This window comes from Cornus florida, unplaced genomic scaffold (assembly GCF_030987335.1).
Source record: "Cornus florida cultivar Cherokee Brave unplaced genomic scaffold, ASM3098733v1 CherokeeBrave_3.0.0_Hap2_Chr10, whole genome shotgun sequence".
NCBI classification, from domain to species: domain Eukaryota; kingdom Viridiplantae; phylum Streptophyta; class Magnoliopsida; order Cornales; family Cornaceae; genus Cornus; species Cornus florida.
This window is the reverse complement of record NW_026775580.1, coordinates 49,225,638-49,240,350: the sequence shown is the minus strand read 5'-3', so window position 1 is coordinate 49,240,350 and position 14,713 is coordinate 49,225,638. Positions and strand designations below refer to the sequence as shown.

General features: G+C 34.8%; 1 pseudogene; it reads left to right on the top strand.

The window, feature by feature from the left end:
• LOC132277576 (uncharacterized) overlaps positions 1 to 14,713 on the top strand; it is a 117,735-nt pseudogene that overhangs the window by 97,378 nt on the left and 5,644 nt on the right.

The following is a 14,713-nucleotide window of genomic DNA, read 5'->3' as shown; positions in this document are numbered from 1 at the left end:
ACACATAGCACGGAATTTAAATATCGTGGATGCATGCAAAACCAGAATCAAATCCGAACACAAAAAGTGACGTTGTGCTAACAAAGTGATAAATGGGAAAAAGACAAAAGTGAATAGTGTCACAAAAGTGAAAATGTGAAAATGACTCGGTCCTCAAAGGAATTCGTTAATTCACGGAAAAGAGTCTCAGAAACCATTCCCGAGCACTAAAGATGACACTAAGTGACGAGAAACTGAACTCCGAAAGGAAAAGATCAATGAAAAAAAATTTTATCCGTAAAAATCTGAGAAAAAGAAAGGAAGGAAAATGACCGAGTCATTACAGATATTTTATTATTTAAAAGGAGTCTTCTACCGCATTGAAGGGATATACAGAGGAGCTTGAGGCTGAGATCAAAATTAAAGCACTCAGAAGTAAGAAGGTCTCAATCCATGGCAGTGAAGATGTCTTCCTCAACCATGAAGAATTTCACTCCAGTCATGCTTGGCTAAACGTTTTGTTAGGGTTGTGATGTAGCCCTAGCTTAGCACCACTGGTTTGATTGTATTTATTTATTGGAGAACAGTTATTATCATGCATGATTGTGTAATCTATAGAATTTTTAATTGACTTTTCAATAAGAATCAGTTTTAGAGTTTTAATTCAATTACAAATATTTTCTATCTTATCTTAGATATTTGAATCTTGTGATTGAACACAACTCATTCACTTCTTTTAGTTGTGAATTAGATGATTATACAATGGTATTTATCTGAATATAATGTTAGAGATCTGATGAATTATGCCTAGAAAAGATAGACCATGCTACACCCTAGAGTAAAGTAGTTAGGTAGATGGTTTATACCAATTGAAGATAGTCCATGCTTAGTTTTAAATTATATTATTTTCTAACTGAATTAATATGCGCTTGTAGCCATGATTAATTCCCTATACATGTTATATGATATATTTTCAATAAATTAATTCAATTAACTGGTGGTGCGACGTTAGTGGTGAAGTCATTCCCTTAATTCTCTCTCACTATTTTCTACATCCTATTTAATTATTGTTCTCATTTTTATTTTTACTTTTTACTTAGCTAAATTTAGAATAAATCATCACAATCTGATTATCCTACTTTCAAGTTAATTTAGAATTTAAGAAATCTGTTGACAAACTTATTTTACACAAGTCACCACTCACAAGTGCACGAATCTTTGCAGATAGGGCTTATTTGTAAGTGTATCGTACCCAAGGGACTTGTATAAAATAAGTTTGTCAACAGATTTCCTAACTTCTAAATTAACTTAAAGTAGGATAGTCAAATTCTAATGATTTATTCTAAATTTAACTAAGTAAAAAAAAAAATGAGAACAATAATTAAATAAGATGTAGAAAATAGAGAGAGAGAACTATAGGAATGACTTCACCATTAACGTCGCACCACCAGTTAATTGCATCAATTTATTGGAGATATATCATATAACATGCATAGGGAATTAATTATGGCTACAAACACATATTAATTTAGCTAGAAAATAATATAATTTAAAACTAAGCATGGACTATCTTTGATTTGTATAAACCATCCACCTAACTACTTTACTCTGAGGTGTAGCATGGTCTATCTTTTCTAGGCATAATCCATCAGATCTCTAATATTATATTCAGAGAAATTCCATTGTGTATTTATCTCATTCACAACTACAAGAAGTGAATGAGTTGTGTTCAATCACAAGATTCAAATATCTAAGATAAGATAGAAAAATATTTGTAATTGAATTAAAACTCTAAAACTGATTCTTATTGAAAAGTCAATTAAAAATCCTATATATTACACAATCATGCATGATAATAATTGTTCTCCAATAAATAAAGACAATCAAACCAGTGGTGCTATATTTTGGAGAAGGATTTTTCCTTTTCTTCTTCTTTCCATTCTCATCAACTTGTGACTTCTTTTGGACTACTTTCTAAGTAAATTAGACTTGAATCTTCAACATTGCTCGGTTCCACGGAATGTTATCTTTTAAAGCTCGGAATCACTGGTTTTAACTGATTTTATAATTAAAGCCCTGAAATAAATAAAAATAATAAAATAATGTAAAATCTCAAATAAACTACTACTAAGAGAATAAAACATGCAAGTAAAGGGGCTAAAATGTATAACATTCAGCGTCTAACAATACTAATTAATTTCTTTTAGAAGTTTACAAAGTGTTTTTCAATGGCTTATTATAGGATATAAAATTGGTTCTTCGAAGGTTTGCTAGCAACTGCATTTTCTCCGATGGATTAAAGATCCTTATAATGCTGGCGGGTATCTGAAAAAGACATTTTTCTTTTTAATCTTTTGTATATAGATAAAATTAATATGCTTGTTTTCTCCTCTGCACAGGGTGTTGGAAGACATATCGACACTATTCTTGCTATCCATACAGTAAATGGTAGGTGGATCGTTTTAGGGATGCACACGGTTCGAATTGGACCAGTTTGAGAATATTTTGAGACCAAATCATTCTTGACGATTCCATAAAAATTAAAACCAAACAAAACCATAAAACCAATGGAATTGAACTAAACCAAACCATGCGAAAACGATTTGGTCCTGTTCGGTTCCACAGTTATAAATAATCTAATATATGTATGAAATTAAAAATATATCATATAATTTTCTATTATATATTACAATATATAGTTGAGTGGTTAAAAGGTTAATCTTATTATTATATTATATATATAATATAATATATAAATCTATTATGTATAGTTGATGCCAGATAATATATGCTACTGATATGTTAACTAACTACTATAAATTCTTTTTACAAAAAATATGTGGTAACTCGCACAAAAATAATAATAATAATAATAAATCAGTCTCAAATTTCATGATTCTTTTGTAAAGAATTATTTTGAATTTTCTTTGGGTTAATTCCACCTACACCCCTTGACGTTTGACCATATCACATTCACACCCCCTCTACTTTTCAATATTCCACCTACCTCCCCTCTCTGCGATCACCGTTAACTTTACTAACAGAACTTGGTGATTTTACAATTTTATCCATCAATTATATGTTAATATTTATAAAATTTTAGAGCTAAATTGAAAAGACAAAAACACCCTTCTATATAAACACATAGACGAACATACATACACTGCGGGGAAAAAAAAAAAACAGCTTTACAGATACACCATTCTTCCCTCGCGTCCCTCCACCGCGCGCCACCATATGCACGATCGGATTACAAACCTGACGGCCATCACCATCGTCGCCATCCATCTAGTCGAGCTTATCGTTTGTGCGTCCGCGGTGGTCAACATGGACAACACCAAAAAAATTCAACATCAAAAACCCTAATCACATCCAAGCCAAAACTGACCAGATCATCACTGCCTTTGAGCTTCAAACGAAGATCCAATTCCGTCACCATCAATCGTTCCTCGCCCGAATATCATACTCCACCATGGACAAAGACATCTGCAGAATTCCTGAGTAGTTAATGATAGGGGTCAAATTGGAATACCAATTTGCAGAATTGCTGAGGACTAGCTGTAACACCCCTAATTTTAAAATGATAGTCCTGGTATTTAATTAAATGTTTGGGTTGCATTTTGAATTGATTGCTTGTTTAATTAATTGTTTTAATTGCATTTTGATTTGATTAATTGTTTATTTAATTGTTTTCTTTAATTAAATGATTTGTTTTAATTGTTAATGTATGCTTACGTGGAAATTGTATGCTTAGGTGGCAATTTAATTATTTGTTTTTATTCGTTGATTAATTAGGATCAGTTTTGGTATAGCATATTAGGGTTGTGTGTGTTTTAAGGTGTTCACGTAATTATTATAGCTGACTTAGCTATATAATCAATTGTATTTTCTCTCTCATTCTCTCAATATAATTCGTATTAGGGTTATGTTTGTTAAGCCTATAAATATAATTGTATAAGTCATACTAGGGTTAAGAAAACCCTATTCAGTTTTACGAACAGAGAGAGAGTTCTGAGAGATAACCAAAGAGAAGAAAGTTAGGGTTTGGTTAGGGATAAGGGCTGAACCAAGGAGGGATAATTGACGCTTGCTCGTGGGTTGAATCAGGAGCAATAGAGGTCTGTGAAAACAACCAACATCGTCAGAATCCTCAGTGACGGAGGTTTAAGGTTTCAAAACTAAAACCGAAGGCAAGTCTCTATTCTAACTCCTTCCCTTAAACCTGTGTTCTGTGCATGCCTAGGTAGACTCTAGGGGTTAATTAATGCTAAAACATATCTTTTATGCATGTTTAAACTGTAATTAATTTCGTTGAATTAAAGTGGGTTGAGTTTTCTTAAAGTTTCTGATTGAATCCGGCTGCCGTTGTTTTAAAAGCTTATGTTCAATTCATGTCGTGGTTGTATAACAATGTTTCATGACTAATCTGGGACTAAAATTGAACCCTAATAACATATATATAAGCAATACAAAGGGTTTAGATAGCGCCGGAGGCGAAGAAGACGACCAGAACAAGTATAACGGCTCATAGGGAGAGAGAGACGGCTCCCTAAATGAGGGAGCCAGCTCCCTCAACGATGGAGCCGGCTCTAAGGAATGTGGAACCAGCTCCCAACTCCTTAGAGCAGGCTCCCATTTTTATAGAGTAGGCTCCCAAGTGTTTGGAGCAAGCTCTCAACTTTTGAGAGTTTACCCCTCGCCCAGAAACGCGTACAAACTGTTTTAGGGGCTGTTTGGGCTGTCTGGAGTATTTTTAAACTGTTTAAATTGCACTGAAGGATGTAAATAGCTATGATAGACCTATGAAAATATTAGGAAGCATTATTACAATAATGTATTAAGGAATGGAGCAACATAAAGTGAAAGAAAAGTCTACAAGTGGAATACTATTTTATCAACTTATTTGCTTACTAAAACTTAGCAAATCTTTGTATATGATTTAATAATATTTAATCATATTCCAACAGTGTTATAAGTGTAAGGGATTATCTGGAAATTGTTGTGCTTGGATTGGGTTAAATTGAGGCATCAATTTATGGATTATTTGGAGGATGTAATTACGTACTATAATTCTAACAATTTGTTTACGTATTATTTAAATTGTATTAATCATGTTTAAGCACTTGATAAGCATAATTGACTATCTGAAACTGGAGTATGCTTATATGGAGTTAATTGATGTTTTAACTGATTAGATTTCATCAATTATTGGATTTATGGTTTTATATGAAATTTACGTTTAAGAATTTCATTATAATGTGCTCAGTAATGTTTCTGGTTATCATTATATTGTTTTGGATTATAATTGGTAAACTACTTTTTCTGTTTGTCAATTGGATGGATATGGATAATTTAAATTGTTTATCATGACTTTAGCAATTTAAACAGAAATTATATGATTATAGTCATATACTGGATGCGTAATAGGATCTTATCTATATCTGATTTCTATTATGTTTGTCTCTGGATGTATTTGATATTCAAATGAGTGTGCATCATTTATGGATCATATGCATTATATGCACCGGTATGGGACGGTGGCATATTAGGGATAGATTAGATCAAAACGCTAAGTCTTACCTATTCATACATATGGAATGGATTAACTGAAATAGTTAAATCCTACATGGATGTATGTCTTGTCAACTAAAACAGTTGATTGACATATCGGATGTTTGTTTTATTTTTTTTCTGTATTAGGAAAGATTTATATATATATACTTATGGTACCGTGATATGAGCGTGAGTCTAAAGATCATGGTTAATGTGTGTATATCGCCTAGGATTGATAACTGGACATAGTTGTTGTTCCCTGGTAGGTCTAAGTATACATGACCACATTACGTGCGATTTGCATGTTACCTTCTATTCAGGCTGAGACTACACTATAGTCTAGTGAGCGTCCTATAATGTATATTTATACATATATGGACCACATTACGCAGATGCGTATCGGGTTTCTGTATGAATTGTAGTATAATAGAACTTACATGTGGGTCTGACCAACTCTTATTTTTCAGGTGTTCGTCAGTTCCAAGCTTAGGGCTTGATCGTGCTGAGCAGATATAGTCACTCACTTCTCCGACTACATAGGATTTCCGTACTTATTTTAGATTTGGATGTTGGTTCTTTATTTTACTTTCATTTGGGATTATTAGGGGTCCACTAGATGGATTCCCAAGTTATACAGATTTGGAAAGTTTAATATTATATCAATGTATAATATTTTGAGGATTTTTAATTTAGAATTCTTTTAGCTTATTATTTTATTCTTATTTTATTTTTATATTTCGTGCTTATTTATATATTAATTGTTTAGTATCCCTCGGATCTGTGCTCGGACTTGATCACCCGTGGCTCTAGAATCGAGGGGTATGACAATTAGTATCAGAGCACTCCATGTTCTAGTGTCCTTAGGAATGTCTTTCGTTATATAACTTCCGCATTGCGTCTCTTAAAGCTTAAAGCCATAGTAAGATTTATTGTACTCTATTTATGGTTCGTTAGGAGGAGCAGATGTCAATTATATTCTATAGTTATGGAATGGTTGACATTAGGAGAAGGATGGGGTCCAAGGCAAAAGTGATACAGACCCAAAGGAGTAAGGAGTACGTTATCGAGTTCTTTGCCAGAAGCAGAACTTGGGATCGAAGGTTTAGTTCCGGTTGGCACTACTTTTAAAAGTATAAGCCAATGAAGGATTTAGGTGTGTGTGATAAGTCACCGCATCTTGGGCCTATACGATTTTAGTTTTCTCAAAAAGGAGAAAATCGAGGAGGATGAGGCCGAAGGAAATGCTAATGGAGGAGATTTCAACGTATCCAAGAAAGGGGATACTGAATCTTGAAGATAAAGGATTGCACGAGAGTGATCTTATTCGCTAGTAGTATAGTGAATGCTACTAGTAGAGTTGGTGTAGATCAATCTACATATAGTTAAACTTTCATTTTACCTTTAAAAGAGGTAAATAAAAAGTACTCTTCAGGAGTTTAGGATCAGATGGAGTTCTTATCGGAATGAAGCAATGATTTTATATCACGTTCCGGAGAGTATGGGGATTAGGTTGTGACGTTCTAAGTTTCTTTATAAAGCTACGATAGACGGTTTGCATTCCGCATATAAGGAGGATGAGGGTTAAGCCTTTGGTATTTGCTTAAGCAAATGGATTTTGTTTTTAAGTTATGTTTAAAGGATATGTTTCGAGGTAGGATGATTACCTACGAAACTATAAAAGAAAATTTTAAACCAATCTGGTAAGGTTGATTCCAAAAGAGACTTTCTTTTCTAGAAAGAATGATGTTTTAAGTAGGATTGTATTTTGTTTTATTGTATATATCTTATGTGTCTCATTTTCGTCAATTATTCAGGATTGGGAATGTGGTTTAGTTGGGGACACAAGTGTATGATCAGCCAACTACAGTTTTAGAGGAATAACGTTATTTACGCTAGGATTGTGAGCATATGGTTATAGGATTTGGTAGATATACATAATTCTAGCCAATCTATTAAACCTAGACATGCGTACTTATGGTATATTTTCAGGATGGGATAATTAAACCAGCAGTATGAGTCAAATAATCTAGATTAGTTTCATATACTTTAATGTCACGATGATTTATCGGAGTTACTGACTTTGCTGAACGTCTTCTTAGAAATTTCAACAGTTGTTCCCAAGTCGGCAGGAGGATTTTGTACTGATTTAAGAACTTATTGGAATGACACCGATTAAGGATAGTAGACGGACTAACTTGTCATCAATCAATTCTTAATCAAGAATTTTATTCATGGGGGCGTGTCATTAGGAGGAGTTGCCGAGGATTGCATATCGAGGAGGAAGCAAAGTCTCTTCATTTGTACAAATAATATGGAAAAAAAAAAAAAAAAATTAGTCACAGTTCGCAACAAATAGTTGTTGCTAGGAAATTTCTGACTATTTGGAGGATGGAAAAAGTCTGTATTCTTTCGAAGTTAGACAGGAAGTCTAATAGACACTTACTTGTGTTAGAGAAGTAGGATGTCAAAGACATGAAGGTGAGACCAAACACCTAAATAAAGAAGAGGTGCATGATGTATGTTGAAAAGTTGTAGTTAGTTGATTTTTGCTAAATAGAATTATCGATTGACTTTCTATATCAGTAAGTTTATCACAGATCAGAATGTATAGATTTTGTTGCAGAGTTAGCTTTAGACGATGCTCCAAATTAAACAATGGGTGCAGATGAAAGCTGGTGGTACCACACTAACGGTACTTTCTATAGACAAATCAGACGGAGGATGTAAGGACTAAGGTTCACAACTCTTAGTTCTTTATTTATTCTGGTGGACACATGATGCTTCACAAAATGAAGGAGATGTTTGGAGGACAGGCAGGAGGAAGGACACAGTGATTTTGTCTCAAAGTCTGATATCTATTAGAAAATTCAAATGGACCATCGGAGATCGCTAGATCCTTGCAGCCATTTCTCATACTAGAATGGGAATGACAGAGTAGTTTCAGCGGATTTAGTTGAGAGATTGTTGATTCTACACAAGGGTCAAGATTTTGGTTGGGATATTGCTTGACTGATAGAATTAAATCAGCTTCGTTTTGTCTATTTTGGAACTGGTAAGATATCAGTTCATACGAATAGCACGGATCACGAGACAGCTTAAATGGATAGATGTGGTGATTCACACTTTGCATTAAGTTTCGTCTGGTGGAAGTAATAGGGAGGATGATTTTGCGCAATTAGTTGAGTTTTAGCATGTATAAAAATAACACTTACTGTTACCAATGAAATTGAAGAGGTTAACTTAGAATATTGAAGCTGACCCTGGAGGAGGTAGCACTTTACTCAAATGAGCTTTGGGTACTAAAGGAGGATTAGTAGTTTATCTTAATGATGCTAGGAAGGTCAGAGTGACTGAATGTAAAATTCATAAATTTTACAATGCAATCAAATGGTTATGAGTTGTATCACGACATACAATGTTAGTTTTGGTGAGTGGTACAGATAGGGACATGTATATAACTGTCTCCAAGTGTATCACTTGTTAGCAAGGTGGAATATTGATACTTGGATATCAGGTTTTAGCCACTGACTAGATCAAAGTGGGAGTGGGGCTAATTAGGAGTGGAAGGTTGGTAGAAATTACTAACATTGGTTAGAATTTTAATTCCATATGGATTAAGAGTGGTGGATAGAGCAAGTTCGCTTGTGGACATTAATTCTAGTAGTGTTTACTTTGGTGTTTCATATCAGTTCTACATTACACTGATAACGGAGTTATAGCATGTGGTTCCTCATTATAGTAGGAATAAGGTGCTATGTCAAAGGAATTTTCTGAAGATGTTGGAGCACCAACTTTGCTTCGCATCTCTAGATGGGAGATTTGATCGAGACATTATATTTGATCGTGGCAGATATGCTTAGAACATATATCCTAATTTTGCATGGGTAATTGAAAATATTACTTCGTTTTTCAGTTATTATCTGTGCTATTGTTGGCACAAGGAGGTTAGTGTGACAACGGTTGAGGTTTTGGATATTACGTAGTGCAGATCTCTTACTTGTTGGTCTAACATAGAAGCGAGGGTTATACAATCAGACCTTGACTTTATTTAAGGATACATCGGAGAGAAATCCTCTCTTTTGTAGAGGATTGTCCGCGGTTTGGAAACGATAGTCGGATTTTATAAATATTTGAACTCATACATTAGAGTTTTCTATCAGAAAATGGTTGAATGGGATGTCTTCCGTATATGAAGAAATGTGCTTTTTGGAGGAAGGTCAGTTTTCTGTATTAAATTGACTTTTCACGAATTTTGGTTTATCAATTTAGGCAGTAGCCTATAGTTTAGCGTTATCACCTTGTTAAGCACTGCATGCATAGGAATTTTATGCGCCCTTGGCGGACTATGGATTTGTACCCTGGTATTGATACAGGATGCAACATATTTAGAGCTACCGTGTCATTTTATCGACCATCAGGATCAGATTTTTCGTGCTAAGGTTATCCCTTTAGTGCGTGTTCCGTAGAGTCACCACAATGAGGTTGCATCTACTTCGAAATGGGAGGATGCACTTCACTCGCAGTTTCCTGAACTAATGGAAGAAGGTAAGAGCAAATTTCGTGTAACAACCCGGTCATTTGCCTTCCTTTCCTTTTTCCTGAAATTTTACGAATGAATTTTTTTCATTTAATTTTCTTTTCTGAGCTCTGCTTCGTGTCGCTTAGTGTCATCTCGAGTGCTCGGAATTGGTTTCTGAGACTCTTTCATGTGAATTGACAACTTCCTTTGAGGACCGAGTCATTTCTGTATTTTCACTTTTCGAACACTATATGCTATTTCGTCCTTTTCCCTATTATGTCTTATCTCAGTTTGTCAATTTTTGGCATAACCTCACTTCTCATGCTTGGAGTTGGTTTTTGACTTCACGTGCTTTCATCTTGAGTGGTTTTCTCGAAATACGTATCTTTACTTTTGCAAGAAAGTACTCTGGTTGCTCCCGGTGCCCACAGGGGCATGGATGCACAATTCTTTAGAATCTTTTTCATTTTTTGGGGTATTTTTCGTAAATATCTTTTGAAGATATTTTATTTCAGGGGTATCTAAGAAAATATCTTTTGGAATATATTTTCATTCTTGGGCAGTTTCGCAGTTAACCCTTTTTGTAGGGGCCATTGTGCAATTAACGAAAGTTTTTGTAAAATGTCTCGTCTAGAGGCTGGATCCTCATACGGGATTCATTTTCACATTTCGTCAAGTCTTGGACTCTTAGAATTCCGTTCTGGTCATTTTTCTCCAGTTTCAGAGTTTCTGGACCCGGTTGCCGCCGAACTTGTTCGGAGCATAACTTTCTGCTCGGGATTCAGTTTTTGACGCCGTTTCTTCCGTTATTCATATTTTCTCATTTTGAATCTTTTTCATTCATGTAGTTTTGCCATTTGAGTACATCTGCTCAAAATCAACTTTTCCAGACCCGGCGGGGCCCTTTCGGGGCACTTTTTGTGATTTTCTATAAATAGGGGGTTTGAAAAATTAAAACATAATTTTCCTCTTCTTCCCCACACGTTCTGGACCAGATCCCACAACCTTCCATGGCTGCCATCTTCTCTCTCCTCTTTTGGTTCACTTTTGTTTGATGAAAAGTCTTCGGCCTTAACGTTTAATGCTTGTCTTGACGCCGCGCATCTTATGCCCTTATTAGAATCTATTTCCGACGATTTTTTGAGTTCGGGTTTGGAGTCAAGTTGGGATTTTCATGGGGCTTCTTGCGGATTCCTGTTCACAGTGTTGTCCCTGACAAAACCTCTCGGTATCGTCGGATTCGGAGCACTTTCGTTTCGGTGGGGATTTGAGATTTTCATCTCAAATTGAGGTAGGGGATGTTCTAGGTTTAAATTCTTGTTATATAGCATGCTTGTGATGCTTATACTACTTGTTTGCATATTTAAATATAAAATCTAGAGATTTTATTTTTTATTTTTCTTGTACGGGATCTGATTTTCCCGGTTGCTCATGACTTGGTTTAAACATGTAGCATGATATTATACTGCCCCATGATATGCTCATTGTCGTGTATTAAAATTAGAGCATTTAAGTAAGTATTAAAGATTTTATTTAATATTTATCTTAGTTGAAAGATTAATTCACTTGGCCTTAACTAGCTTGAAATCAATATGTGTTAGCATATCATATTAGGCCCTAGCATGCTCTTCAACATAGATTAAATTGAGAGTAATCGAAGATGTTTTAAAATATAGTATTTATTAATTAATTCGATTAATTAATTTACCCCGAATGTACGATTCACTCCATTTGATTTTCGACTTGATATTCATGATGTACATGTCATCTAGTTTCACATATATTAAATTTAGAATATTTGATTAGGTTTTGAAACCTTTCAATTATTATTTTTTTTGTATTGAAAGGTTTCGACTTGATATTCATGGTCGTGTCTCGCATGTAATTCACCCATTTCGTGTTTTTAAACCAAGTCTTGACATGTTGTGTGTTATACATTAACTTGAAAGTATTTGGATGAATTCCAAAATCTATGGTTTTTAATTAAAAAGATTAATTAAAACCTATTCAATGATTCTTTGAACTTGACTAAGTTTCTAACGTGGTATTCATTATTTCCTTGACAAATTCATTCACATGTATCAAATCGAGAATAATCGGATAAGTTTTAAAACTTATATTTAATTAATTCCTTTGTATGGAACTTAATTCACATGGTTGTATTTTTCTTAGAATGAACTTGTAACTTGACATTGGACTTGCCTTGTATCTTAATTTCATTAACGTACTTAATGAACATGCTCATTTGTCTTGGAATGATTTAATTATCCATGTGTTGCTTAGTAAATAATTAAATCATTAATTTTATACTTGTGGTATATTTACTTCAATAGATTCCATGTGCTATATATACCTTAGTTGTAATCTCTATAGATGTACACTTTGTTTTCTTGACATTCCACATGCCATCATAGTTGTGAATCTAGGGCATGACTTGTATGTTCCAAAATCTTGGTTGTGTATAAAACGTGGTTAATGTAATTATTGTATTTGATACGATCTTGACTTGCACAACTTGTTGATTTTGGGACTTGGGATATCAATCAAGAATTGACATGGCTAGGACTTGGTTCTAGTACGGGGGAATGTCCTCCTACAACTATAGTGCGCACTAGGGGAAAGGTACCCATGGGTTAGTAGCCCTAAAGTGATCTCAAGAGTACGGTTTTAATCCGGGCGATATCCGAGTTTCCACATTGGTTGATTTCACACCTTGTCTTTGTCGTGCTATGTGAAATGCACCAACCTTGTTAATTGCATAGATACTATGACTTGATCTTGATTTCTTGTATTACTTCTGTCGTGTTAATTGGAATGTTCCAATCTTGTTAATTGCATAGATATTATGCCTTGTTCTTGACTTCAAGTATGACTCTTTTCGTGTTTCATGGAATGTTCCATCCTTGTGAACTTGCATAGATATTATGCCTTGTCATTGATTTCTTGTATTACTCTTATCGTGTTACTTGAAATGCTCCAACATTGTTAATTTTATAGACATTATGCCTTGTACTTGGTTTCATGTATAATCCTTGTCATGTTCATTGGAATGCCCCAATCTTGTTTACTTGCATAGATATTATGCATTGTCCTAGACTACGTGTGTTTTTCTTATCGTGTTAATTGGAATGCTCCAAACCTTGTTTCATTGTATTGATAATGCAATTCATGTAAATCTATGTTCAAGCATCTTTCTTGTCTTGTTCTTGGATTATCCCAACCTTGATTCATTTCATATGTGTATATATATCATGATTCTTGTTGCTTATACTCTATGGTAGCTTAAGATGATCCCTGAGTCTCACTTTGATATAGACGTTAGGTGGCATGAGCCCCTTTGACATGTTTCACCTTAAGGTGATAAAATTGTAAAATGCTAGGTCGATGCATGCTCATCTCGTACGAGTAGCTTTATGTTGCTCACCCTTATGTTACTGGGGCATATTTCAGGTAAGAAGACTTGGTTCATGATGCTTAGCATTCCTTGGATGTTGGGTAGCTTTCAAGTTTCCATTTCGCGCAAATATTAGCATGAAATGTTATTTTGTAGACTTATATGTAAAACTTGTATTCTTTGATTCCATGTATGTAATGTGTACTTAAGTGCACTCTTTTCAATGTATTCAACATGTATGAGATGAGGCCGAAGTCCATTGACATGTATATTGAATTTTTTGTAACTTCTAACTTCTTGAAATATTAGGGAAATATTGAAAAACGCCAAGTCATTGTCTCACCGTGGTTGCATCGGTTGTGGGAATTCCGTTTTCATTCTTTCATAGGGTCTTATAAATCATGTTTGAAGTGTGGCCAAGGGCCAAATGGTCATTTGACCCCGTTTTGTATTTTTGGATTCCGAGTTTTCATTCCAAGTTCCATTTTTGCCTTTTTGCCCGTTGGGGGGTCGGATTTTGCATCGATGGTATTTTTAAGTCGTGGACCATTGTAACACATCCTAATAGGTAAGTTACATTTGCGTGCATGGTCATTTTTGGGTAAAACCTCATCATTGGTGATTTGAGCCTCTTATGAATTCATTTCGCACTTTTTTTGCATATTCTAATTTAGGGGCATTATAGACTTTTCACTGTGGTTTTATTTTCTTCTTTTAACATGGTTGAATAGAAAACATGATTTTAGGGGGGGTTTCTTTTCCGTGTTTTTCCAGAAAATGTCGTCTTGATATCGGAAATCGCTTACGAAGTTCAGCTCTTAGTTTTTCAATTTAGCAGCTTTTTGGACCTCCAAGACCAGATTTCATGGAGGGGCATTTTCGGCATTCTAAATTACGTTTTTTTAATTCTCTCGCAAATTATGTAGAAAACTCAATTTTGAGGGGGGTTTCTTCTTTATGTTTTTGCAAAAAAATTCATCTAGGCCTCCAAATTCAGCCTCTGTTCTGGTTTTTTTTTTGAAAAAAAAACACATAGCAACTTTTGGGTTGCTGGCAGCCGTGTGTGCGCTCAGCGTGCACGCGGCGTGCATGGGTGTGCGCATGGGCGTGTATGGGGGCTGTCATGGCCCCCTCGTCGGGCCGCCGCGACGTCAATTCTTCTTTTGGGCTTTTCTCTTTCGTCCGGACTCCGATTCAAGTGAATTTTTTTTTTAACTTAATTAATTTTTCGTCATCTACCCAACGGTGTGCTCAGTTGTAGCTGAATT